Consider the following 27,530-nt stretch of genomic DNA (forward strand, 5'->3'; position numbering starts at 1 on the left):
TTTTGTTTGACGGTGGTTGAGGGTTTTCTTTCTTTCTTTCTTTCTTTCTTTCTTTCTTTCTTTCTTTCTTTCTTTCTTTCTTTTTCTTTTCTACTTCTGGAAGTAGTGTATTGTTAACAAAACAAGAATATATATATTTTCACATTTTATACCAAGGGACATGATGACGCATTGCTTCAGAGATGCATCTGTCATATTGAGGCACATAAAGTGACATGATACAATGTGACATGTTGATGAACAGTGTGACACAAGGTACATATTTCAATGTATCATTCAAGGCAGAATTATAACAAGGCAAATCCCAGATTTAAAAACAACAGAGCTCTCTACATTCTAGTTTCATATTTTTTTTCCTTTTTAGAAACTGTAGAGATTGCCTGAAAAATATGTCGCTTGATAGAATCCTAGGACCATAAAATCATAGACAGCCCTAAATTGGAAGGGACCCATCAGGATCACTGTGTCCAACTCCTGACCCTTCACAGGACACCCCAAGAGTCACACCATGTGCATGAGAGCATTGTCCAAACGCTTCTTGAACTCAGGCTTGTTGCTGTGACCACTTCCCTGGGCCTGTTCCAGTGCCCAGCCACCCTCTGGGTCTCCAACATCCAACATAAATCTCCTTTATCAGAGCTTCAAATCTTCTCTAGTACTCTTGGACTAGTAGTTTTGCTAATGTTAATCACATGGGAAACAATTTTCTAAGCATGAATTTTTAGTCTGGCCAAAAAAATACCCACTGTACTGTTTAAAAAGGAATGTTGTTTTAAAGAGTTACTGGAACTTGTTCTGGTTCTGTGTGATATCAAGTTGTGAAAAATGTAGGAAGAAAGAAAAGGTAAATTTATTTCAGGAGAAAATCATGAAGAATTTTAGCTGCCAGCTGTTGCTTATGAGAATGTATTTCTGTATAGCAGTTATTGTGCTGCTATTACTGGACTATGTTAGACTTATATGTAGGAGTTTGTAGGCAGCAGGAGCACAATATTGGTTACTTAAACAGAAAGATTTATTCACTTCTAAATTGCTTGACTGGTGCTTATGTGCTGCAAACAGGGCCATACTAGGAGCTAAAAGATGTATAATATAAGCTTAAGAAGAAAAGTCCTCCTCATGTTTATATTTTAATTTATTTACTAGATTTCATAGTCAAACAATACAGTTTCAAGATAGAAATTATGAAGCAGAAGGCTGCTAAATGGGATCAGAGAGAATATAAAAAGTATAAAATACAAATAAAGAAACACAAAGGAATCTTTTCATGAAAAGTTGTAGCAGATGCAAAAGAAAATGTTCATACTCAGTGCTCATAGAATCATAAGAGAAGAAAAGGAGCAGAGGAAATTTGGATATCTCCATATGTTCATGTTTTGTGTTTGGCCCCTCACCTGAACCTACAAGCCATCTCTTTATTCACATATAACTCCTGAGGATTCTGAAAGGAGAGAGCTTTCTTGGATATATTCAGGCCTCTCCCAGGTATACTATCTGATAATGAGGGCTCTGATAATGAAGAAAATCAGGTCACTGACAGCTCAGAGATGCTGAAATTTGCCTGTGTATGATTACTGAGGCCTTGTACTGAGGCCAAATATAAGTTTTGATGTAGTCCTGGGGGAGTCTCACCATTTACCTTCATTGGTTTAGAAGAGAATTCTCTTCTATAGATAGTTCAGATTAGAAATACAGCCTTTCTAGAAAACAAGTGAGTCCACACAGAAAGCTCTAAGATAATTTTTAATGAGCACAAACATTGATATACAGTGATAACAAAAACCAAAAGGAAATTAAATAACTTTTTTTATTTTCTTCATCCTCCATCATCTCAAATATTGGTTCTGTAGTGTCAGGTGCAGGCAGGATGCTTTGGACTGTATTCTCAAGGACAGCAACATAAAGGAAAAAACAAAACCAAAACACACTCCACAAACCCCCTGTGATCCTCCTTTTACACTCAAATTCAGTCCGTAAGAGTGAAAACTCAGATCCATTGAAGTTAAAGGGAAAAGTTTTACTAATTATAATGATACCAATATTCCATTTGCTGTAATAAAAAAAAAAATTACATTTTCCTCTGTTTATTTCCCTAAACTTATTAAACAAGGCACCATTATAAATGCTTAGGGTTAATTTATGCAGTTTCAAGTGATACAAAGCTGTACAGAATTTGACTCATTCTATAAATGGGAATCAAAGTAGTGAGTTGAATGTGAAATGGTGCTAGCTTTGAAGAATTGTTGATTATCAATAATAATGATGTCTGTGATGAGTACTTTGATTTTTACAGCTCCCTGAACTTTACATGATTTAAATGTATAGATGAGAGAAAAATGAAGCAAGAGCTTCAGCCTATTTGGGGAAATAAAATTTTCAGAAAAGAGTAAAACTAAACCTTCATTTTTCAAAAGAGCAACTACATAGAATGCATTTGAGAGCCATCAACACTATCAGCATTTAAAAGACAACAAGACAGTGAGAGTAAAAATAATGTGATAAAACAATTCACAACTAATATAAAGAAAATTGAAATTTCATCATTGCTGTCACTCTGCTGCCTGAGTTGAAGAGGTGAGCTGATGTAGGGCTTTTTTTAAAGCTGTGATTGGCCTGCCAGCATGGATTTGTGTTGTCATGCTGAGGGCCCTTCTAATAGCCCAGAGGTAGCAGGTGGCTGCTGACTTACAGAGGCTTGCATCTATTTTATTATTTGTTGGCTCTTTTATCCCTGACAGATTCAAACAGAAATAAATTCAATCAAGAACCTCTACCTTTCTATGATTCCATTTGGTACCTGTAGCGAGCTGCAGCACAATTCTGAAAAAACATGACAACTGTCCCAGTGATGTGACCAGAGGTAAACAAGATGTTTTATATCCTTGGTGCTGATGGCTGGGCATTTGAAACAGGGAAGAAAAGAAATGCAAGTTTCTTGTACAGTCCACAATGGGGAAAGCCAGTGCACTTTAAGATAGAGGCTTTAGAATTTTTTCTTTAGAAATCCAAAGGTGCAAAATAAGTCAAACTACTGTTTTGAGTGAAAGTTCAACAACAGTATTTTGAGAACTGTACACAAAATATTTAGGTACAATTGTCAAGAATATAACCACTCGGTACAAAGTGGTTATACTGTAAGCATGATCCTGAGTTTACACATCTTCACCATATGGAAGTTGAAAGTAGCTTTCCATCCCTTTAATAAGAGATCATCATCTCTGTCAGTGGTGAAAAGTGGATTTCCATGTGATCCAAAGGAGTTTACTAAGTCTCAGTTGGTGAATGTCCTTGACTTCGGTCTTTTGGTGAATGGTAGATATCTCTGAGGTTAGTCTGGCAGAGGCTGTCCTAAAACCGGAGGTCTGCTGAAAAGTAACTCTCCTTTAGAAGGCAGGTGTACAGGCTTTTATTCTAGTCTGATAACTGAGGCTCATTTTTATGAAGTATCTGGAGAACTGGTTGAGTATTAAGGTGAGATTCTCCTAAGATCTGGATTCCTTTTACTTTGTAGAAAATGCCCCTAAATAGGTAGAAAATATCAACTAGTATATATCTGTAAATTTTATTTTACTTGTCCTTGTCACAGAAATTTTTTAGAAGTTTGTCAGTTAACTGTTGAATCGAGGTAAAGTTATTCGTCAACCCATTTACATTTCACTTGGATTATAGGATAATATATATAACATGAAAGTATAATTTTCAAGAATTGTCTACTCAGTCTAAGTGAGGCAATCATTATTCCACCATGTGTCAGGCCTGAAATATTTTAAGACATTTTCATGTTCTGGTAAATTAAAGGCATTTCTGATTAAAGGATTCTACTAACTTTTATCCAGAAAGAAATATTCCAAATTCCTATTCAGTCATTTCACCCTATTCCTCCAATTGAAAGGAATAGATACATGGTACAACATTGATTCCACCTCACATGATCCTGACCCAGCTTTCTTTTTTTGCCCTTTGTTCCTGTGAAAAGAACAGGAGTGATGTTAGGACATTCAGGTAATTTCCATACACTCTCCTACCACACTAAATCTTCATGTTTCTCTCAAAAAGAAACCAAAAACACAAACCCTCAGAGGATCAGAAGAGATGGAAGTAGAGAAAATTAGAAGAAATTCAATTTAATTTAAATTGTGTCAAAACATAGCATTTTCTCAGCGAGTTCAAAGCACAAAACTTGGAAGTGCCCAGCCCTGAGATTCAAGTGCAAAACTCCAGAGTTGCTTTTCTCTCTTTCTCAGGATTCTCCCCATACAAATGCTTACTCTATCTTAAGCAATATGTTATTCTACTTCCTTGCTATTTCAAAACACTTATCATGGAGTTAGTGACAGTCAACAGCTTGCTAAGACTTTTTTATTGAATCTTTTGTCATATTATTTTTCTGTAAATATTTTTCTTATCTTGTGGTGAAAGTTGTCAAGTTTTGTCCATCTATAGAGGTACACACCGTGATATCCTGTGGTCAGTTCATGAGTCAGAACTTCTCTATGCTATCAAACCTTTCTGCATCAAAAATAAAGTTTCACATAGTTTTGAACTAAACAGTAGAAACTCCTCTGCAAACATTTTAGGCTCTGCAAATTACAAATTGAATACCTTTTTTTTGTTTTCCATGTTAGTCGTCTGACCTATCAGCTGCAATCTTTGAGAAATTTCAGGAGAAGACTCACCTGTGTCTCTGTTGGGTGGTAATTACTGGTAAATTCAAGCACAGAGTGGCACATATACTCAAGTTTAACACATTTAAATTCTATTTAGGATCCAGGAACAGACTATAAAGTAGAGGCTAAGCAAGTTATGTTTTACTTTCCACAGAAAATTTCACAAAGTCTCAGGAATAGCTGTGGACCATTGCCCATATTCTGAGCTTCTTCCTTTAAATCAAAATATGTCCCTGAACAGAGAGGAATAACATAGGATAGTAAAAGAGAAAATAACTGGATTTTGTGACACTTGTACATGTAGAAGTTTCTTTTCCTATTTTGCTTTTTTTTTCACTTGTTTCTCAAAAAAAAAAAAAAATCAAATAAGCCCACACAAAGCGAAACCAGAAAAAATCCCCATACAAAACTCTCCCAAAATAACCAACAGCTAAAACTGACATAAAAATTTCATGAGTCAGTGCAGCTATACAGCCATATATGAACAAATTAATGACTGACAACTTGTCTCAATGAGGAAAACAAGAATCACACACAAACACACACACACACACACAACCACACTCACACACATATATATTTCTCACAAAGAAAGATATAATTTGGACAATGCTTCTGAAAAAGAAAAAAAAGAAATGAAAAGAGAGATTATTGATACAGAATACCTTTAAAAGGTTAGAGAATGTTAGGAATGAGACAGACCAACTACACTAGTTCAAAAAAGAATAAACTAATTTGTAGCAGTCCCTGTAAACACAGTTTGTGCTATAATGTCCATTGTTTTATCTGGTCTTCTAAGAATTTGGCTCTTTCATATCTACAAGTTTAGCTATAAAGTACTACTGAAGAGGAAATTGCAAAAGAGGTTATTATTTCAGGTATACTTGATTCAAAGCACTCGGATTCAAGTTCCCAGACTTGGATAACTTTGGTTCATTGACTCTGGGCTTCAGACTTGCATCAGCAAAAAGGAGGTGGTCAATCTGTAACTCACAGAAGCAGAATGCACATTAACTGTTCCCAGCACTTCACAAGCCTGCTAGATGCTAGCACAATAAATGTCGTGGAAGGCCTAGAAATAAAGGGTTTAATGAATGAGTCATATCCTTCTCTTCTATTGTATCCTCTCTCTTTATCCCAAGTAAGAAATCTAACCCAATTAATTTGTTTAATGTTTCCAAACACATCTGGGAAAATTATATTTGCTCTCTACGCTCTCTTCTATAAAATAAATGCAGTTTGTGTGCCAGTCACTTCCAATAGGACAAATTCAGACAGATGCCCTCCATATATACCCACAGAGAAGTGTACTTAGTGCTTGTGTGATGAGAGAGATTCTGAATGTTCACACTGTAACAAATTTGAATGCAGTGGTTTGCTTTTGTCTTTTTTTTTTTTCTATTTTTTTCTTTTTGCAACTTAATACTTAGTGTTCCAACCAAAAATATTAAAACTAAAAGGAACTGGAGATAAAATTTTATAGGTAGACTGCATGATAAATGCTTTTAAGTATAATCATGTCATCAGAGAAGCATTTTTCTAGTTTCTTTGTAAGAGATGAAGTAACTACACCAATGTATCAGGCATTTTGGCTAGTAAAGCACATTTTAGTTGATGTAATAGCATAAATTGCATCAATGGAGGGAATTTCCACCTTCCTGAGGAAAGACTGCTGGAAAAATTTACTGGTGATCTGCTGCAAAACTTCCAGGTAGGTGCATCCTTCAAACTGAATTCAATGCTGCAGGTCCAATTCTAATTATAAAAGTTCTGTAGTATATAGATCCTCCATACGTGACTTCATATATGCTGTGTTTTTTATCCTGCTGTATCTATAAAGCTTTTCAAAATACGAAGTTTTCTGCACATATGCCGAAGATGAATCACCAGTTTTTGCACCTGCAAAGACTTCATTTAGCCTGTTTGCATACAAATTTAGTGCTTGCCTAACAAAAGAGTACTTGTGGGCATCCAACGGTTCTCTGCCTTTTGAGCTTCCCAAACAAGTTTGCCATATCAGATACTATTAAATATTTAGAGCTGAAAAGGAAATTACACTTTAAAAATCACTTATTGAGTTGAAAACACAGGATTCAAGTTGTTCAGTAAAAAAGCCAGGTACTATGAGTCAGGCAGTGTGTGCGATGTTTTAATTTCTCTAATAAGACAGCATAATGGCCCATTATTGTTTTTATGTGCCACCTTACTGTGCTCTTTGGACAAATTTTCTGTCAAATTTTCTTTTAGCCTCCATATATTACATTTGTATTGACCCTGGACCCTTTCAAAACATTATGTTAGAGAAATGTTGAAGTGTTTCACTAAAAGTGCTCAAAGCCACTTACAGCCTTCCAGTAAACATCGTGTTATTCATCTCTTCATTAGAGGTATTAAATGGTGGTTTATGGATATGTATTTGTATATTTATACCTATATATACACATATGTATCATAGTTGTACTTTTAGATCTATGTAAATAAATACATCCACATATACATGAAAAAATATATATACACACATGAACATAGGAATTGTAAAAAACGAAATATTTGTGATTAGAAACTTGATGCTATATATATGTACAAAAGCACATTAAGAATTCACGGAAAAGTTGAGAGATCAACTAGAGCAGAAGCAAGCTTTGCAGCTGGTAGTTCTTATGCATTTCAGAGTTAGTTTCTTGTTAGGAGGATTCTTTTGATCTATTTTTATTAATGGGTGCAACAAAGAAAAATTCAGCTTGAGCAGCCCTACAAAATGGCTACATGTAAATATAATATTGCTTATATAGGCTGTAAATTACAGAAGAGCCTAAATTAACACTGGAACAATTTATGGTGTCAATGGTGAGACACTGGAACAGGTTTCCCAGGGAAGCAGTAGATGCTGCATCTATGGAAGTGTGCAAGACCAGGTTGGAGGAGGCCCTGAGAAATCTGGTCTAGTGGAAAGTGTTCCTGCTCATGGCCAGGTTTTAGAACCAGATGGTCTTTAAACCTCCTTCCAACCCAATCCAAGCCATTCTATGATATATGATATGATACAATAAGATTATGATATGATATATATTATATTTTCTAGGGTTGTGAATGTGGCACTTCTAGCATCGGAGATGGTCTGAAATAAAGGTTTGTGGAAAATCTCTAGGGTTTTGCTGTTTAAATGTCCTTGACATGATCAAATGAGTCATAAAATCTCTTTTATAATCTCCCATCTTGGAACTTCTGAGATCTGTTCACTTCTCTCTGGTCAGTCTGAAAAGATTTTTATTTTTTGGAGGTTATAAAGTGCTTCTTAATTTTCATGCAAAATTTATGCATGACCCTTTTTCACTTGTTTATTCTTATTTGCACATTATCTTTTAACTCAAATATCTCTTCACCTTTCTCTGTCTGAGTTTATCCTGATATGACTGAAATTATACTCCCTCTGAGCTTTAGTTTTGCTTATTTAAGAAAACCAGAAGCCTGCCGTACCTTCTAAAAAGGTATTTTCTAGTCATAATGAAACTATTGAATCTGATTTAAATCTAACTTCAGTTGGAACATGATTCTCTCCAGAATGTATATAAATAGACTTGTGCCTACTATTTTAAGAGCTTCTTGGTATGTCACACATTAATATAGATATTTCTGTACTGGAAATCTCTTAGGTTAATTTCCTACTTCAATGATTTATTGCTGGTCTCTTAAAACAACAAAAAACAATCATGTTTTACTTTTTGTGCCTGAAATGAGCTCAACGTTTTAGCTGTTATTGCTCTAGTTGATGGCAAATAAGGAGAAGCTATTGTGTATTTCCTGCTAAATATGTTAAATTAATTTAAGTGTGTTTTGGGACATTCACAACATTGTGAAACAAAGGTATTACATGTGTTGCTAATTGTAAATACAAACAATAATGGCATAGGCTCATGACTTATTTAAATAACCACAGTATGTACACAGCTAGTAATGAAAAGGAGTGGAGACCTATGACAAGGTTGTGCAGTAATATAAAATAACTGTTGCACAATTAGGCAATTAGGAGCTTTTAAACCCTTTCAAATCATCATATATGCAAATACAAATGCACCAGGCAGGCAAATATTTTCTGTTTGAAAGTGTTTAATCAGAAAGGGAAAAGTGCTGTTAACATTAATTTTAGAGGAAACTTCCTTAATATTCTGTTTTGCAAACAAACAAACAAACAAACAAGAAAAGAATTGTGAGAAGAGGATTTATGATGGTATTTCAGTTTTTGTTCACATTTTTCCTAGTGATACTTTCATTTCTCTTCACTTCTTTTTGAGAAAACATGAAGTAAAAAAGAAGAGAAGAAAAAGTATGAAATATTTTGACATTTTCCTCTAGTAGGTATTTATTAGAAAAAGAGCTTGCATTAAATGAGAAATTTTAATCTCTGTTCATCTAAAACACACCAGCATATAATGAAGTAATTTGTTCTCTTTTACTTCCTTGAACATCCATCTTCTATTTTCCACATCTATAAATCTCTCAATTCCATGAAGTGCAAAGTCTGGTACCATTTCCTATTTCTCTAAAAACTCAAACCCACCCAGGAAACAAATAAATAACCAGAAAACGTGAAGTGTTTCAGGGCTTGAAATGAGACTTTTGACCTTCAGGTTAATCTTTGATTTGTGTTACAGATGAGCCACTCTGTTGGCCAGGTCCCAGTTGTGCTAAGAATTGTATAAACACAAACACAAACCCGAAGTTCCTGCTTGAGTAAATCAACTGTCTAACTCTTAGTAAAAAAACCATGAGGTACCCGCAGACAGGGAGACAGAGAGAGGGGAAGTGTACTGAAAGAAAAGAGAAAGTGAAATAATTCTGATCAGTATGCAAGAAGGGGGGTTCACAGCTTAGAAACTTTCTGTAGGCAACAAAAAGAGTTAATGAGGATGAACCTGTAGAAGCACACTCAAATGATATTTAGGAAGCTCTAAGCAGCAAGTATTATCACAGAACAGTATACAAATGTATTCACCAGAATATGTAGGAATATCAAGCAGGGATGGGACCTGACATTTCAGTAGTAAACAAGAAAGACTGAGTAGATAGGCGCTCCAAATAGCTTTGGGAATAAAAATAAGTAATCTCTATTTGGTGTGATAGAAGCAGAATGAATAGAAAGATGCATATAGAGGGGCTGTCATTACCAAAGCAATGAGCTATGAAAATGATTATTTTGCTGAAGCACTTTAAATATGGTGAGAACCTGAATGAAAACTTTATTTGTGTATGTCTGTATGTAGAAAGATATACCTTGTGATGGAAAATAGTTGTACTGAAAGCTTCCTGTAGCTCAAATCTGACAATACACAAAGGTGATGGAGTCACATCACTGAGTTTTTAGACTGATGATATTTAGAGAAAATTTGAAAATAGGAAGAGTAATGAACTGGGAGAGCAAAACTTCCCACCAAAACAAACAACTAAAAGATCCAGATCCCACCCTAATTTTTGCTGCCTTCATTTTGAGTTTTTTAAAAATCAGACCCATAGTCAGGGAGGCAGGGCAGATTTTTAATCAGTCAGGAAAAGAAAAATCTTTACAGGTAGATCTACAAGTGTTGATCTGCCTGAAGGTGAAGAAACAGTGAATATAGGTTTTCTTAAATAGTGTTTGCCCAGTTGTTTGGTACAGACCAAAAGGAGAAAATCAAGTTACGATATCTGGGGAAACAATATGGAGAAAGGTCACTGGAGAAATAAAAATATATGTATGTGAAAATCTGGATTAGTATTTATGAAAGTTAACCTAGTATCCCTATGAATGAAATCTGTAACTGCACAATTGCCATAATGATGGCAAAAAAAGATAATTCTAAAACATCTGGATCATGCAGTCAAACAAGCCCATATATCTAGACCTGTATAAATATTTTTGTAAGAGAAATGCCATTGCAGGTAAAGGATTGTACATCACACATGGAAAATTACACATATGCAAAAAAAAATTGTCTGATAAAAAAGAAAGCATGTATTGTAAATCAGTGTTCCAAAAATATTTTAAAGGCACAGTGCAAAACTGAATGCATGAAAGCTTTTAGAGCAAAGATGTGGTAAAAAGGAATAATGACATTTCATAGTATGTATAACACTAATAAGATGTGTACTACAGGTTTTTTGCAATTTTGGCATCTCTACTTTTTAAAAGAAATGTTGATAAAATGAAAATTATATTACATACTCCTCCTGACTCGTCTACAAAGAGAGAACAGGAAATGGCATTACACAGTACTTTTCCTTCTGTAAAAGAAAAAAAAAAGGGGAAAAAAAAGGAAAAAAGGATTGATTTGTTATTGATTTTGTTCCTTCTGTGGGTTGAGGTTTGCATGAGATGACCTCCTGATTCCTTTTCAACCTAAATCAGTCTAAGAACTATGATAATGGCATTTTCATAAAATAATAAGAGCAAAGGGCGAAACAGCAGCTATTTGACACATTCAAAAGAGAAATGACACATTTTCTCACATAAAGAGGACTAGTTATCATTAAAAAAGGTTGAAAGTGCTTGAAGGAAATTTATTGGATTCCTCTTCCCTTGATGCTTTGATTTCAAAGTTGCCTGAATTCCTGATGACGTGCTTTAGCTAAGCACAAGTTTTGCTGCAGTCGTACACCACTGGCAGGGCTCCATACAAGGTTAAGTAGATGAAATGCAATGTCCTGTGGTTTGATATGGGTCAAAGTAGGTGAAGCAGTTGCCCCTTCTGGCCTTCGACTCTGTGAATTTATGATTCATATGAGTCTTGTTCAGAGTCTATTTTTTGGTAAGCTGTTCCTTCCTTGTAACAGTTCTATTTTCTCCACCCTGATCTGAAACAATTTTCTAAGAAGTGACAAATTTCCCAAGGGAAGTATCACAGCTTCATGATTTTACTTGATGGCACTGACTTGGTCTTTAATTTTGGGACTACAAGTATGTTTAAAAGCAAGTGTGACAAAGCCATCCATGATATGTGAAAAAACATTTGGTAGCTTTAAAATTTTTTAGAATACTTACTGGAGGTTCATGCTAACTACCTATTTTTTTCCACAGACAATTGAAGATACAAAGAAAATACTGCAGGGATGATTTTGTTTAATTTTGATTTCCTTTGCACTTCTTTAAGAATAAGAAGAAAACTAAAGGTTTTCTCAGATGGTTAATATTAAATATTCAGGTTCAGAGTTTCAAAGATGCCTATGGGGCTTGAAGTCCTCTTTCCTATTAATTTTAAAGCAAATATTCAAGTAAGATTCAATTTTTAAGGTTTGTGTCTTTATCAGTGTATTGAGATATCACGTCTCCTGCATAGCTTTGTCAAATATGCATACTGTATTTCTTAATTATTCTATTCTTGTTTGTTGTTGTTGTTATCACATAATGGCCTGCTAAAGCACTAAGTACCTTCATCATTGCCTTAGCCTCCCTGAATGTAGATAATAAAATAATAGATCTTAATTAACTGACTGATAATACTTTCTGATCTGTATTTAACTAATTTTCAAATGGTGATACTTAAAGGAATTTCTTTTTGTGTAAAATAACCAAAACCAGCTCTAGGTGTTAGCAAGCTGATCTTTGGAACCAAACTATTAGGGAATTCTAAATGTAAAACTATTAACTGGATGATCCTTGATCCCTGACATGAGCTGCCATCCACAGCCCTGTCTTTGCCTGCTCATCTCCCTGCGGGAACCACACTCTTAAGAAGATTACATTACACAAATAAAAATGAGCTTGGATAGAGGACAAACCAGGAGAGAGTCCATTAAACCTTTCACATCATTACAAGCCTCATTGTTTTGCAGATGAGCAACATAAAGTAGAACATATGCATGAGGCCTCTTACTGACTCGCAGGGTACTGGGGATTTCAACTATCTGAACCTTGTTGATTGCTGGTAAATGAATAAATAACCTTGAGATAATCCTTCCCTTTTGCCAGAAAGGTGCCCTCCTTAAATAGCAGATAATAAAAATGTCCATATTTCCTTTATCATCTTTTTGGTTCTCTGTTTTCTATGTACTATCATGTAAATGCTCTGTGCCTGCGTTTTGCCATCTGCTCACATCAGAAGCTGAAACTGGTGTTTGGAATGAATCTTATTAAGCTGGTCCAGGGGAGGAAATCAAAAGAAAATTAGAGGTAGTCTTCCCACAGTATCTGATTTAAGGCCCAGGCCACCTGTGAAGAAGATCTCTTTCATGAGAACCTGGAGTTCTGAAGTCATTGATGTCCACGGTTGTATGTCACAACAAGTGGATAAAAAGTGATTTATTCAAAGTTTTACTGGCTGGTTTATCTTTGTAATACACTCCTACAAAAGCTATTTTTTTTTATGTTTTGTGCTGGGTGACTCTTGATCATATTTCATTTAATATTAATTAATATTAATTTTTATATGATCTTTTTCCCAATATTATTTTCATTTAATATCAAAATGATGGCTTGTTCATTCGATTTTTGAGCTATTGGAATAATAGCGGAGAGGTTTATTTTTAGATCAGAACACCAGTACACAGGCCTTTTAGAGGTTTCACTTAGTGCTAAGATGCATACTTGCAAGTAACAGCTTGCTTAGCCAATTCTAGCTAAGTACTAGAATTGCTTCTTAAAGAGAAAGAGAGAGTGACAGAATAATAAATATTAATATTTTTGAACCTCCAGGAATAACCTTTAAGCTCAGATTCAGATTTATGGTGATATTTTAGCAAAGAACTACATAATACTTTTCCACTTTAGGATGAGCTAAGTCAGAAGAAACGATTCTTATTGTGTTACATGTGAAAGACATTGATGTCCATTACTTTTCATTTATCTTATCATATAGACTTGTTCCTTTTCTAGCTTATTTTTTACACTGTAGGTATTAATGGCTACACTAGTAACGGTCCTAATTAGCAGTGTTTATTAATATATTGAATAGGAACCCTTTTTCCCTGGAGGATCCCAAAAAGTTGTGTGGTTTGAATGAATGTGATCCCAATTTGAATTTGTTCCTAGCAAAGTTAGCTAGGCAGCTCTCTGAGACCAAGAGGGTTACAGGTAGACTGAGAGCTCTACTAGTGACTCCTGATTCAGGATCATGCACTTCCTACGGACTAATTTAGATGTGAAAGTGTCCCATTATTTGTGTATGTTTAACCAAAGGGGAAAGAAAAGGTCTCACAGTGAGTATGGATGAGAAACTCTTAGCTGGTCAGGTAGGTTTGCACACCCAGTGATTATTGTACCTTACTTATTTAGTCTAAATGCAAAAAGGCAGTGGTGGGTGAAACTGAAAAGGTTGAGTGGTTGAGACAAGATTTGTTAAGAATACAGTGATACGTAACCAAACCAAACAGTCAAACCCAAGTCCTATAGAGCTGATTTTTCCAAAGAAAATAGTTTTAAAAATAAAGGATCTTCATATGACTTCTTTTAATTTTAAGTTCTGCCTGGACATGACTGCCAAAATATTTTTGGTAAAAAAAGAAGATAAAATATATATATTTTTGTGAACTTAGATGCCTTTCAAAATTATTTCTATAATTGGTTATTCATCACAGGTCACACACCTATAAAAGTATGAGATCTTTTCCCATCCCTGAAGAAAGGGGGCCCTGTAAAACAAAGAAATAACACCACTTGGTGCATGAATTTATGTGAAACTTCAGTGTGTCTAGAGGAAAATATCTCAGGCAGGTAGGTAGATGGGGGAGGAAGGTGGTGGGGAAAAGAGACAAAGCAGGGTGGGGGGATAGAGGAAGAACAGAGAGGTTGACTCACTTTATTTCTCCTCCAACATGCCTCATAAATCTGTTTAATTCCCTCTTCATACTCTGAAAGGAAGGTAATATCTTTCCATGGTTCTAATCACAAACCCTTCACTTTTTGTGGAACTATTTAATTATTTTTCATCAGACCTTGCAGATCTATTCACTTCCTGCTGCTTTCCTCTTAGACTATTCAGTGTGACTGGGCAAAATACTTATAAAAAGCCTGGGATTACAAATGAATGGCTGTTGCAGTTTATTGGTCAAATCCAAGCGGAATTACTCTCTGAGGAGTTGGAGGAAACTTGCTAGGAATCTGTCTGTATTTCACTTGAGTCCTTTGGGTCCCATTAGTCCCTCACTTTCATTATCCTAAGCACCAATTCATTTCACTTACTCTCACCTTTCCCCATGGCCATATTGCTTGCAATACCATGATAAAATTATTTTATTGCTTTGTTTTGTCTATGAAATTTTATGGACATAATAAATAAAAATACACTCTTTCTGATGTATTTGCCACAGTAGCTATACCCTACTGCATACAGATATCAAATTCATACCCATTATATGAATATTTTATATAAAGACAAGTCCTAGAAATAAAATAAATAGCTTTAGCATATCTCTAATTATTGCATAATAAATACTTCTCCCATTAGAAATCAACTATGTATTATTTTAGTTAGGATAATCACTTTTACTAATGCAAGTATTCATATCTTGTGAAAGAGTTGATACTATTTATATGTTAAATACACTGGTTATCATTCTGAATACCTTACAGTGTCCTTCATTTCCAGTTATGAGTTTAAAGCAGTTATTTGGCTCAAGTAAAGTAATTTTCATTATCTATTTTTATGAGGTTTCTAAATATATTCAACGTTGTGTGCTAGCTGTGTAAGAGGTTTACAGCTGACATCTCAAGTTCTTGTTTTACATCCCATATTTTTCATCAGCATGGGATTGCATTAATTGTCTAAATATCCATTGTTAGTCCCATATCAGTTATGAAGTTGTAATGCATGCATATATTACAAATGCAAGTTAACCAGAGTTTTTTGAGGGAATTGGAAGGGTTTAGAGGAGAAGAGTGGTTTGCTGCATGTTGATCAATTAGTGAGAGATCAGAGTGGCTCACTTTACTTTTGGTGGGTGCATATTTGCAAGTCTGTTTTTTATACAGTTAAAAGAAAATTTAAAAAAGGATGATTTTAGATCATTTTGTGCATTTCTTACAGATGGCCTTTTTTTTTTTGTGAGGGATTTGAGCTGTTGTTTATTTCTTACATGTCTATTGCAGACGAAGTTGAAATAATCGTTTTATTCTTATTGAAAGGAGTGTGCAGAAACCTGGGTTCAGTTCCTCCACCAGGGTAGCAGCAGTAGCTGCCTTATTCACTATAATATCTGAATACCTTTATATGAGTCAAAGCCCACTCCTGTTTAAACTGGGTCTTACAGGTACATGTAGACTTTTCAGAGGTGAAGGATTTTATTTTGTGTAATCAAGTTTGTAGGCAAAAAAAATTAAAACCCAAATGTTCTATTCTTGCCCTCTCAGAATCTTGAGTCTACCTTAATTATTTTTGTTAGTAGATTTGAGGTCTTTGTGTCTTGTTTTCAAATTGCACAAGGTGTTTCTCTTCCCACACAGGATGTAACTGGAAAATCTCTAAGCAAGTTTATGATGACAAGTTCTATCCAAAGACTTCATGCAAATCAGATTCACAGTAATTTTTGGAATTAAGAAATGTAATGAAGCAAATGAAAAATATGCAAAAACAGGTGAAGAATTACAGGGTGGGAGAACGCTGGAGGGAGTTCTCAACTAACCTACACAGTAGCCAAACAAATCTCTTTTCCTTTTTTTTTTTGTTACAATATATTCTATTGAATTCTCTGTGTTTTAGGAATTAAAAATTTTCTAAAATGGCCTAAAGTAGTACTAGTCCAGGAAGCAAAGTCATCTCTAGACTGATGTATAGCTGTGCTCCATCAAAAATAGGTTGCCCTATGCTGAAACAGAAAAAGAAAACAGATGGCATGCAAAACCAGAGCTGTGTGAATTTTCTGTCCTGTGACAGATTTTGAAGGTGAGTTTTTTCTATGTCAGTTTGGGATATAAAGTAAGAATCTAGGAATATCTCTATCTCTAACTAAAAAAAACAGGAGGCAACATAGAGAAAATAAAGTGAAATAATATTACTTTTAAAATAATTACTTAGTATTGAAGCATTGCATTTCAAATTTCTCATTTTTTTGGAAGTTTTTATTCTGAGTAAAACAGAGAATTTCAAAATGTGAATCTTTTCTCATAAAACAAAATGTCTATTTTAAAAATATCAATACACATTCTTTGATGTTTGGAATGTTTTTTTCAGATCTGAGGGTATTTTGGGGTTTTTGTTTGTTTGTTTTATTTTTTTGTTTTGTTTTGGAGTTTTTTGTGGGGCTTTTTGTTTTGTTTTGGAGCATTGTTAAAACTGAATATGTTCCTGATACAGCTATGGTTTTGTGAAATAAATACTTTCTATGGGATAAAAGAAAAATAGCAAAATATATTCACAATCAAGTTCATCCAATGTATGAATGAAGCATTTCTGTAAAACAGCCCATAATTTTACTCGATACATCTGAACTTTTGATTTAATAACAACCTCCACTCACTTCCTCATGGAAATTTAGATGATGCAATTCTTAGTGTTCTCTTCAGTCTTACATTTTCTTGTAGGCCTAGCATATGCACTCAACCGAACACAAAAGGTTTGCAACACCCATCTCAGTGATGTTCATTTGTTGCTGTCACTTTCTGTAGATTTTTTTCTCTCTCTCTATGACATAATGTAGCTTTAAACATGTAATCTTATCTGGTAGAAAGTGCTTACCTCCATAAATCTTGTTACACCCAATAGAAATTTCCTTTGTCTAAAAGAAACACTAAACAAACCAGATAATCCAAGTATTTTGGCAAACATGCATGCTTGGAGGTTTCATCCCTATAACCTCTCCATAACTGGTTGTCAGTATTCTTTTCTATGCTCTGTTTCTGGGTACAGGGAAGATATACATGGAAGATACTAATATTAATAAGTTTTAAAGCTGTTTCCAGATAGACTTGATGTATGTTCAGACACTATTTTAAATTATCTTCTAGAGTTTTTTACCTTCTGACATAACTGAGCTCATAAGGCATCCTAAAATTGAACTTTATTTCATTAGTGCATCCTATGTTTATGTCAAAATATAAAAATATACTAAAATATATGAATACAATATTTGTAAGTCCTCCTTCTCCTTCAAAGAAGCGAACAAATTAATTTGTTGAAAATTTACCTTGAAATGCCATGCTGCCTTGTCTCTGTAAAGTAAGAAAGAATCAGACCCAAGTCCACATTTCCATAATTCACAATCTTCCTTTAACCTGAAGTTTTAAAATATCCATGGTAATATTGGTATTATGATTTAGTACTTGCAGTATTATTGACTTGTCTAATAACAACAACAAAACACAGCAAATCATCCTAATGACATTGTAAAGAAACCAATTAGTAATTTAGGACAGAATGTTAACCTACTCTAACACTCAAGCAGGATACACTTATCAATCCTTATCAGCTTGCCCTCTCTCTAACAACAAGAGCAAATATTTATCTAGATCACATTGGGTAGTAATTCTGAATAGGGCATCAACTTATCTAGCCTACTATTTTCATAACTGATTTAGAATAATGTGAGGTATTGATGGTTTTTTCAGTATCATTTTCTTCTCTTTTTAATAGCTGTCAGTAATAAGCATATTAAAACAGACTGTGTTGAGGTACTCAAAAAACCCTTGTTCCTGAAGTTAAAAAGATAATTTATAATAAAAAACATAATGGGTAGCCTATGCAAAGTTCTGCATACTATATTTATAACTAACATAGGAAAAATACAAGCAAACATAGTACTACTGAGTTTTGGATAAGAACTAATAAATAAATGAATGTTCAAAAAGAGTACAAGGAAGTGTTAAAATAAACATGTCATGGCCAGGATCCAGTGATTTTGGCATTGAATTTACAAAAGAAGGATCAGGTCCATTTATATTAAAGATCAATAAATGCAGGCATATTTCTTCACCTGTTAAGACTTAGCTTTAAGGGTTAATATTTGGGGTTTTTTTGTGGGTTTTTTTTTTTCAGTACAATGAACCTATGGTTTTACTTAATTTACATAGTATATAATTTGCTGCAGAATTTTCTTTTAAAGTAGAAGGAGCTTGTATAAAAAGCAATAAAATGACACCCTCAAATGAGCATGTTTAAGCTAAAATATCTCAGATAGTGTTCCTTGTGTTCCTTGAATCAATAACCGAATTCAATGATGAAAATCCAAATCAAAAAAAAAAAAAAGAAAAAGGAATCCCAGAAGCACAAGAAGCAAATTGTCATATAAGAAAAACAGATGACTAAAATAGACAAAAGTGTTGAAGTATCTAGATTATAAAAAGTCTTTCTGTGAATACATAGATCAAACACTTTAATAATTACAACTGTGATTAAATTAGCCATTATCCTGCATTTGGGCCTGCACTGAGTTATCCTTCTGATTCCCAAAGTAGTCAGAAACCTGACCTTATTCACGTCATTGCCTTCTGACAAACTTCATGTAGTCACTGGTACCTATCTCCTTGTGAAATTGTTTTTTGCTGAAGAAGTCTCAGCCTTTGTGAAGCTGATTTCCAAATCCTTTCCAAATTATTTGTGGACTCTGAGAGCAGTAGCTAAATACTAACTAGGAGAAATAAAGCATTTATCATACTGCTTGTATGCTTTTGCAAGTAGTGACTAGACCCAAAAAATTGTCAGACTGTGTATCTCCTCTTTCCCCTTATTTCTAATGCAATGCAATCCCAAATTAAGGAAAAGAAGAAATACATATAACAAAAATTCTCTGTAAAACAGTAATATTTTGGCCATAAATATTTGCTAACACCCAACTGTGGATGTGTTGAATTTTCCTGTAACTGTAAGAGAAGGTGACAAACACAAACATTGTCCTCTTAGAACTCTGATAAAGATGCAATGACACAGACAAAATATGATGCCAGCAAGTTCCTAAAAAATGCTGTGACCTCAGTGAAGAGAAATGAAAAATATCAAGCAGTTCTCCTAAAAAGAGTTTAAAAATATGTGGTGATTAATTACCCAAAATGTAACATAAACCAACTTGTAAAATAATAAATAATAACATAATAATAACATAATAATAATAATATAAATGACTCAAATATCCATTGATACATAAGGGTAGTTACAACTTTGTAGTGGATATATTTAAATTATCTGAAGATACAATTGGTTATATATATTTTTATAAATGTGAGTGATGTAGTGTGCTCTACTACTAACTTCCTACAAGCCTTTTAAAAGTGTACTTGACATTTGTTATGGGGGCAGTGTTCTGAGTCTGAAGAGACTTTTATGTCCACACCTGATGCTAAAATGAACAGTGACAAGGAGGATGGTGTTAGTGGATGGCAGGAAAAAAAATTAACTGTGAATTAGTTATGAAAATCTTGGTCACAGAAATTAATTTTAAGTGTACTTGAGGAGGACTATGACTATAACATGACATTCTAGGAGAATTTTTGGTAAGGTTGAGTTCAGATGACAGGGACGTGATGCTGAGAATTTTCTGGCAATAAATTTCTTACTGGCTCCTTCCTGAGATATTAGAATTCTTCTTGGCAAAGAACAGTAGGAGCTGCAGTCACTAAAACAGCTGACTTCTTACCAGATGCTAATTATTAAAAAAATATGAATGATTTTTGAAAGTCAGAAAACTGGATAAAATATAAGCATTGTGATAAGAACAACTTAGTTAGGAAAAAGGAAAACACTTTTTGTCCTATGTTGCATTGCTGGATGACATTGCAATGCAAGTCTTTTTTTAGCATTTGCAGAGGAATAGATTATATTGAGATTTTAATTTCAAATTAAACAAGACTGCCCTTCCGAAACTTTTGGATTGCAAAAGATGTTTCTGTTAGTATGCTGAGATTTCTCTGAAATAGCTTTGCTATTTCTGATTTTCTCACTCTTTGAATAAAGAAACAAACCCATATTGTGTATCTGTGTTCTCCCATGGTTTCATATAACAAATAAAAAGCCAGCAAACTTCTGTCACACAAAAATGCTTGCTACTTATACTTAATTACATCCTTAGGTCCAGAAATAAACTTGAGTGCAGTACCACTGTCTAACTGAGCAGCCTTCTTGTTTTTATCTAGGAACTTCAGGTTGCAGTCTTATGTATGATACATTCCTTGCTCTTAGAGAGGGATTCTTGCGGGGCTTTTTAACTCCCAGAATTTATTTAGAAGATATCTACCTCCCACCATTCCATTAATACTCTCATTTGCTTCAAATAGGCTAAATAATTTTCAAAGGTGTTAAGAGCTATATTTTTAGTGACAGCTTATGTCTTCTTGGCACATTCCTGGTGCAGCAATGTTGGCAGACCCCATGTTACAGAATCTCCTGGTCTGTCATGTATTAAATCTGTTCTCTGGTTATCCAAGTACTTAAAATACTTGTGAGTGTCAGGTTTGCAAGTAGATGGATATTTCTTTAGATTTAAATGCCAAGAGAAGCTAAAACATCAGAAAAGGCAGAGCTCTGAAAGGTTCTCATCTGCTCAGATACCTGCAGTACTTAAAGACGTGTACTGGACAAACTAAACAGCTTGCTGATTCTGATTTCAGGTGGTGGCAAATGTCTGAAAGCTATATCTAAATAAGTAAAAAAAACCCCAACACCCTAATATATAGAAAATTTTGATAACAATGATAAATGACATGGTAATTAAACAGATAACCAGATGAATCATCAAAAGTAAAGGCTTATCTAAAAATCACATTCAGCATATAAAAATCCAACCCATTTTTATTTAACTGTTTTTGGATTATCTGATAACCTTACCTGCATTGCTTAAATTGTTATAAATAACAATAAAATCTGCTAGCAATAGACCAGATAAGATTAATTTAATGCAACACACTTAGGAAAAGGAAAGGTGGTCCAGTGATAGGAGTGAGAGTTTAGAGCTTGGAAAATGGTTGAAATATCTTAGCATTGACAAAAACTCCTTGTGCTGCAATGCTTTCTGAGGACAAATACACTGGAGTTGTTAAAAGCATCTGACCTCTACAGTAATGAGGCTGGTGCAGGTAACACAGACTAATAGGCATTGCACTCCACTGTTTGTTTTGTGGCTTCCTAATGATTCTAACATAAAGGGAACAAACTCAGGGAGACCTGAGCTGAGATCTGCTGTTGGCCTGGTAGGCAGCTTTGAAAAAAACACTCGATTTTCTTAATTTCTCTCCATATAACCATGAGAAACAATCCCACTTTTCTTTGTACAACATCCTGCAATTATTTTATGATATATATTATCTAAGGCTGTTGTTGCTTCTAACATAATAATATTTATTTTATTTTTGAAAGAAAGTTGTACGGAAGGTGTAAAAAATTCTTAGTGTGAGCCTAAACTTGAATTTAAAAGAAGAAAATGCACTTTGTTTAAGCAAAATATTCTGTTCTTTTTTTTTTTTTTCTCTCAAATCTTAATATACTCTTACGGAATTAAAGGAAAAATATGGGAGCCCTCCAGTGGTGAAAATAATGTATCTGGATTTCATAATGTAGCTATTTTGCTGTGACTGGTGCCTGTTTGCAAAACAATCGCTATAGTTTCCTGACACATACAGATATTAATACAATTTTGCTTAACAGGAAATTATATTATCCATTATTTTCCTGGACTTGCACATAAATATGGTCCCAGATGCCATTTGTAAAACCAGAAAAGTCAGATTTGTCTCACATTACTTTCTTTTCTCTATGGGCAGGAAAACCCTCAGGGCTCTTTGTTTGTTTACTTCCCACTAGGACTTTCATGGGTTAATCATGTTCTTCCCTTCCACAAGGTTCTCACCTTTAAAGGTGTGCAGATGAAAAGGGATTTACAATTGCAGTAGAAGAGATGTTTGCCTGGCCCGATCCACCCATTCTTTGGCTTCCTGGATTATCACATCCATCCAGTCACCACTGGCTTTCTGAGCTGCACCCCCTATGTAAAGCTGTGGGACCTCCTTCTGGAAAGACCCTGGACAGCGGGTCGGTCACTGCCTTGAAACTGAAACCTCAGAGCATATTGGACTGCTTCAGCAAAAGAATTCACATTTTCGGATTTCTGTGCTGAATTTGTCATAAAGAAGAGGGGCTATTATTTCTGTGGAAAAATGTCTATCAAACTCCAGGAAGAAAATGGAGATCATAATCTGAATTTTCAATAAAATGTGACTATAGTTTGCTCTACTCATGCCTGCAGAGTCCACTGGGACTACAATCCATCTCTAAACATGTTAATACTATCACTACTACTACTACTACTACAAAAAAAAATATCTTTAATACGGGGTTCTTGCACCTTTAATTCCAGTTTGTAAGACTTCTGAACATTTTAAAAGCAAACATGCCAGCATAGCTGTCAATGGCTTCTCCTAGTGAAGTTGCAAATGTGGAGTTAAAAGCAGTTTCTCTCAGAGTGATGAACATGTAAAATGCAAATGCCTTGGAAACCATCAGACTTTGGAGAGTCCTTCTATAGCACCAGAAACAATAACAAACAGGAAGAACAAAGGATTAGACATTTGCTTTTTTTAATGAGGATAACTTTTGTTCGAAGCACATGTTGATAAAGCGCATGATAATACCAAGACTATTTCTTTGGAGCAGTTGGCATCAGAGGTATTCATAGGCAGCCCACAGCAAAAGCTGTACAGTGAGGAGCCCACCACAGTACTGTCCTCTGCACCACAATTTCCACAGGTACATTCAGAAAAGGCACAGGAAAGCTCATCTTAATGATACAGATATGAGTGTGCACACACTCCCACTGTTTTACATTGTGTTTAGCCAGAGGGATATCTCTGGGTACAGAGAGAAGGAGGAATTTTGTTTCCTTCTGATTTTGTTTTTTGTTTTATTTCATTTCAAATCTAGTCAGGCCATTAAAATATACAGAACAGCAGAAAAAAAAGATTTTAAGAGGCTGAACTTACTTCATGTCCTTAGTTTTTGGACTTCAATGCTTTTTACCATATCTTATACAGCAGCTGCAGAGTCCGGGACTCCTATTGTCCTGGAAAAATAAAGGCCTCATTTAACTGCTGGTGGAGCTGTAGTGTGTGATGTGTGTTTGTTAATCTCAGACATCTGCTCTTTGTGTCAGCTACTAACTTTAGACACCACAGAGTGTTCCCTGTCCCCTGTCAGGCTGTATGCAGAGGCAGTGGGTCAGAGCTATACACTGCCCTCCAACAAAAGAATAAAGGGACAAAGAAAATATTTGCGTGCTGTGGGGACTAAGTGACAGGAAAAGACACACTTTCAGCTGTGGCTGGGAAGTTATGTGATTAGCATGTGACAGGCTGCTGGCCCCTTAACCACTGGCTGCATAAGGATGACTGACTGCCAGGGAGGCTTTGACCTATGTAATCAGGCAAAAACAGCTCTGAGAGGATGCTGATTTTAGTTTCCAGGCCCACATCATGCACAGTGCACTTATCATCAGGAGATATTAAAAATATGCAGTTGATCAAGCAGCAGCAACCCTGGGGTGTGTGTTGCACTTTCCACAACCATGTCTATCTGGATCAGCTCCCTGCAGGGGTGGGGGGTACCTCTGCAGCTCCCTGATTTTCCTCAGGATCCAACAATCCCATGCCACTGTCCTTCACCATCCTCCAGACTCCTTGGAGCACCAACAGCCCCCAGCTGAAGCTGTTGGAACAAAGAGTCAGCATGTAGGAGTGTAATTTAGGAGATGCAATTTGAATGCCCAATAGTTTCATTTTTTTCAGTTGGGAGGAAGTATAGGGAGAATAATGAAAAAAAAAAATCAGAATTTGTGAAAGATGAGTAGCTTTAGGACCTGACATGTTACTTTTTGGTAACTTAAAAAAAGGAAGAAAAAATATTTTATTGTGTTTTAATGATAATTAAGCATTTTTGCAGTTTTGACTTATAGAGAGGTTTTGTTTAGTTTGTTGCTGTCTCTTAATAAAAATAAAAATTTAATGGATTGTTTTTGATGAATGTTCACTTACAATTTACAGACAGTTTCTTGCTTTTAGTGCGAAAGTAAAATTTGCTTTGCTTTGGTTGAGTGGTTGAATTTTTGCACAATTTTAACTATCTGGAAGTTAGATTTCTCAGCTAGTTGTTTCATGAAACTTAATGACAGGATATGAGGAGTGAGTATCAGGTAGCATGTCTTCAAGATCCGACCTTGCATCAAATAAAGTGCCACCACCAGAGAGATGGTCCCTTTCCACTCAGTGTTCATGGAGCCCAGATGACTAGGCTAAGCTTTGACTGATATTTAGATGGCAGAATTTGATAATTCTTACCTAACTTTCAAGGTGATAAATCCTACATTTTCACTAAGATTTTTATTTCCATAATTCTTATTTAATTCTGATTAAAAGTTCTGATTAGAACTTTGCTTGGACATGATTTTACCAAAAATGTGCTGCCTATTTCTTATTGCCATCTATTGTGTTTGCTTTTCAAACACTGATTTTTGCCTGTAATCATTCAGCAGCTTTATAGCACAATCATGTAACACCTTTAGACATTTTAACATGATGAATGCTATGGAAGGATTGATTGCTTTCATTGTATAGTTGAAATTTTCCTGCCATCTGTCTAGGGACCAAGATTACCAAGATCCTGTTCTATATGGAAAATTTGTCTAACTATTTCTACTGTTCCACTAAGTCTTAACTCTTTCTATGAGCTAGGTACACTGAGTGAATTTGGTCTTCACTTAATTTTTATTTCAATTATGTATATTGATTTTCCTTCCTTTATGCATAAGCATGTCTAAGTAGAGAATGCAGTTCAATATGTTTTACTGCTCTGTAAGAAAACAAAGTCACATAGCAACCATAATGACCTCAGATATGTGAGAAAAGCCTGTGAACAGCCTTCTCCGATTGCTCAATCCCAGCTTTAAGATAACACGTTGCTCAGTGTACACACAGAAAATACATTTCCTTTACCTTTCTTTACACCATAAATGATGCATTTTCACAATGTACTGGGAAGAGCAGGAAAAGACCATGTATGGCATTGGCTACAGTTCTAAAACCTAAAAATAAGAAAAAAAAGATGGGAGAGGGAAAGCTAAATCTGTTTTGTATTCAAAAATCCTCAGAATCTGCTGAGATTGGAAAGATCTCAGTATTGGACCCCATATAGTTTCTTACTTTCTTTTTCAAGAAAGAAAACACAAAAAAAACTTTTGTCTCAATTTCCTTTTGGTCCGTCTTTCCTCTGCAAACAAAAATATTGCATAAATTCAGTGTGAGCTTTAGAACATTTCAAAAGTTGTGTGAGATGTTTTAACAATTTATAGGGTTTTTTGGCAAACAAACCAACAAAAACCTGTTTCAGAGACAAATTCTGACATTAAAAAATAAACCTTCTGACCTCTCCCTGATTTGAAAGAAGATTGTCTTAGTCTGTGATCAGGTTTATGATTCAGAGGATGGTTAAAATACCTCGTCAGTTTTAACATTTCACTGCAGTAGACTAATTTGCCTGTATTTTCACTTTTAAGCAAAAGTCAATCTATATGCGTTCTAATATAAGATACTTGGATGTTCGATATAATTGCACAATTTACTAAGAAGTAATTTAAAAGAACTGTGATGAGAAATTTAAATGCAGGTGATCTGAGGATTTTAGGTAATACAACTTCACTTTTCCTCTCTAAATAAAGCTAATCTCTGTCCTCCAGTACTGAGAAGTAGGCTTTGATTCTTGAAAATGAGTAGCTCAATTTCACTGAAGTGTTTACATGGTGAATTATTTCTGCTTAGTTTTGGCTTATCATAAGAACTGAAAATAAATAAAAAGTCCACAACAAATCACTGTCGAGTGGTTTATTGTGCATCACAGCATAGCTGCAAATTAACGTGGGTTAGTAAGCTTATTTGCATAATATACATTTTAGCATGGTTTTATAATGAATTGGCTGGGTGTGTGCGTTGACCCACAACAGGCTACAGCACTAAAGTTCAGTAAAAGTGGTGACATACTACATTTCCTTGTAGCAACGGAGTAGAATTGCAAATGTAATAGCCAAGAGCATGTTTTTCTGAAAGCATCTGGGAATACCATCAATAGTGCAAATGATCCTTTAGGGATGGTATTTTCTTGTTACTTTATTGTTGACTTTCAAATCACTTCTTTTTCATCTATTTTCTATGCAGCTTTAAATAGCAAATTTTTTAAGACAAGTTCTCAAATATTATTTGAGAGTGATGTGGCATTATTACTTTCAATAATTATATTTATAGGTACATTTCATGTCTTCTTCACTACATATGAACAAGTTAATGTGTGTTTGGACTTCTACAACGTGTCAGAAAACAAGATATAGTTAGCACAGCCCAGATGAAACAAGCCTTTAACTCTGACAACACTTCCTGACATTTATAGAACAGCTCCTGAGGGCCCTAATGACCATCATGTCAAGCTGAATCTACTATTAATATACCTCAATAGTACAAAGCAAGGATTATGGTTTTCATCCTGAGTGTGAAAGGTCCATATTTCATAAAGAGCTTGACTGTAGCTGAGTTATTAAAAGGTTACCCATAAGGAAAGAAACAGTCATTTCTATTTTATTCCTGTTCTTCTGTTCTTTTTTTTTTTTAACAGTTTCTGTCTGCTGAAACTTACTTTCTTCTCTTTAAAGGAAGTGATCTACATTTAAATTGAAATACAAATCAGATACTCTAACAAAGCAAAGACTGCCTATTGTTTTACAATGTTGTGTAAACAGCAGAGATTAGATCTGAGGGTCATCTTCAGGTAGAATGTCCAATACATTTAACAGGACTTCCATATTTACGTGATGATATTAGGCAATTTCTTTTTTTTTTTTCATTATTCAAGACCCACTCCTAAAGAGATCAAGACACAAGAACACCACTGCTAAAACAAGGAAGAGTTGGAGAGAAAGGTTTCTTGAAGTGACAGGTCCATT

Source organism: Cinclus cinclus, chromosome 3 (genome assembly GCF_963662255.1).
Source record: "Cinclus cinclus chromosome 3, bCinCin1.1, whole genome shotgun sequence".
In the NCBI taxonomy this organism is placed as follows: Eukaryota; Metazoa; Chordata; class Aves; order Passeriformes; family Cinclidae; genus Cinclus; species Cinclus cinclus.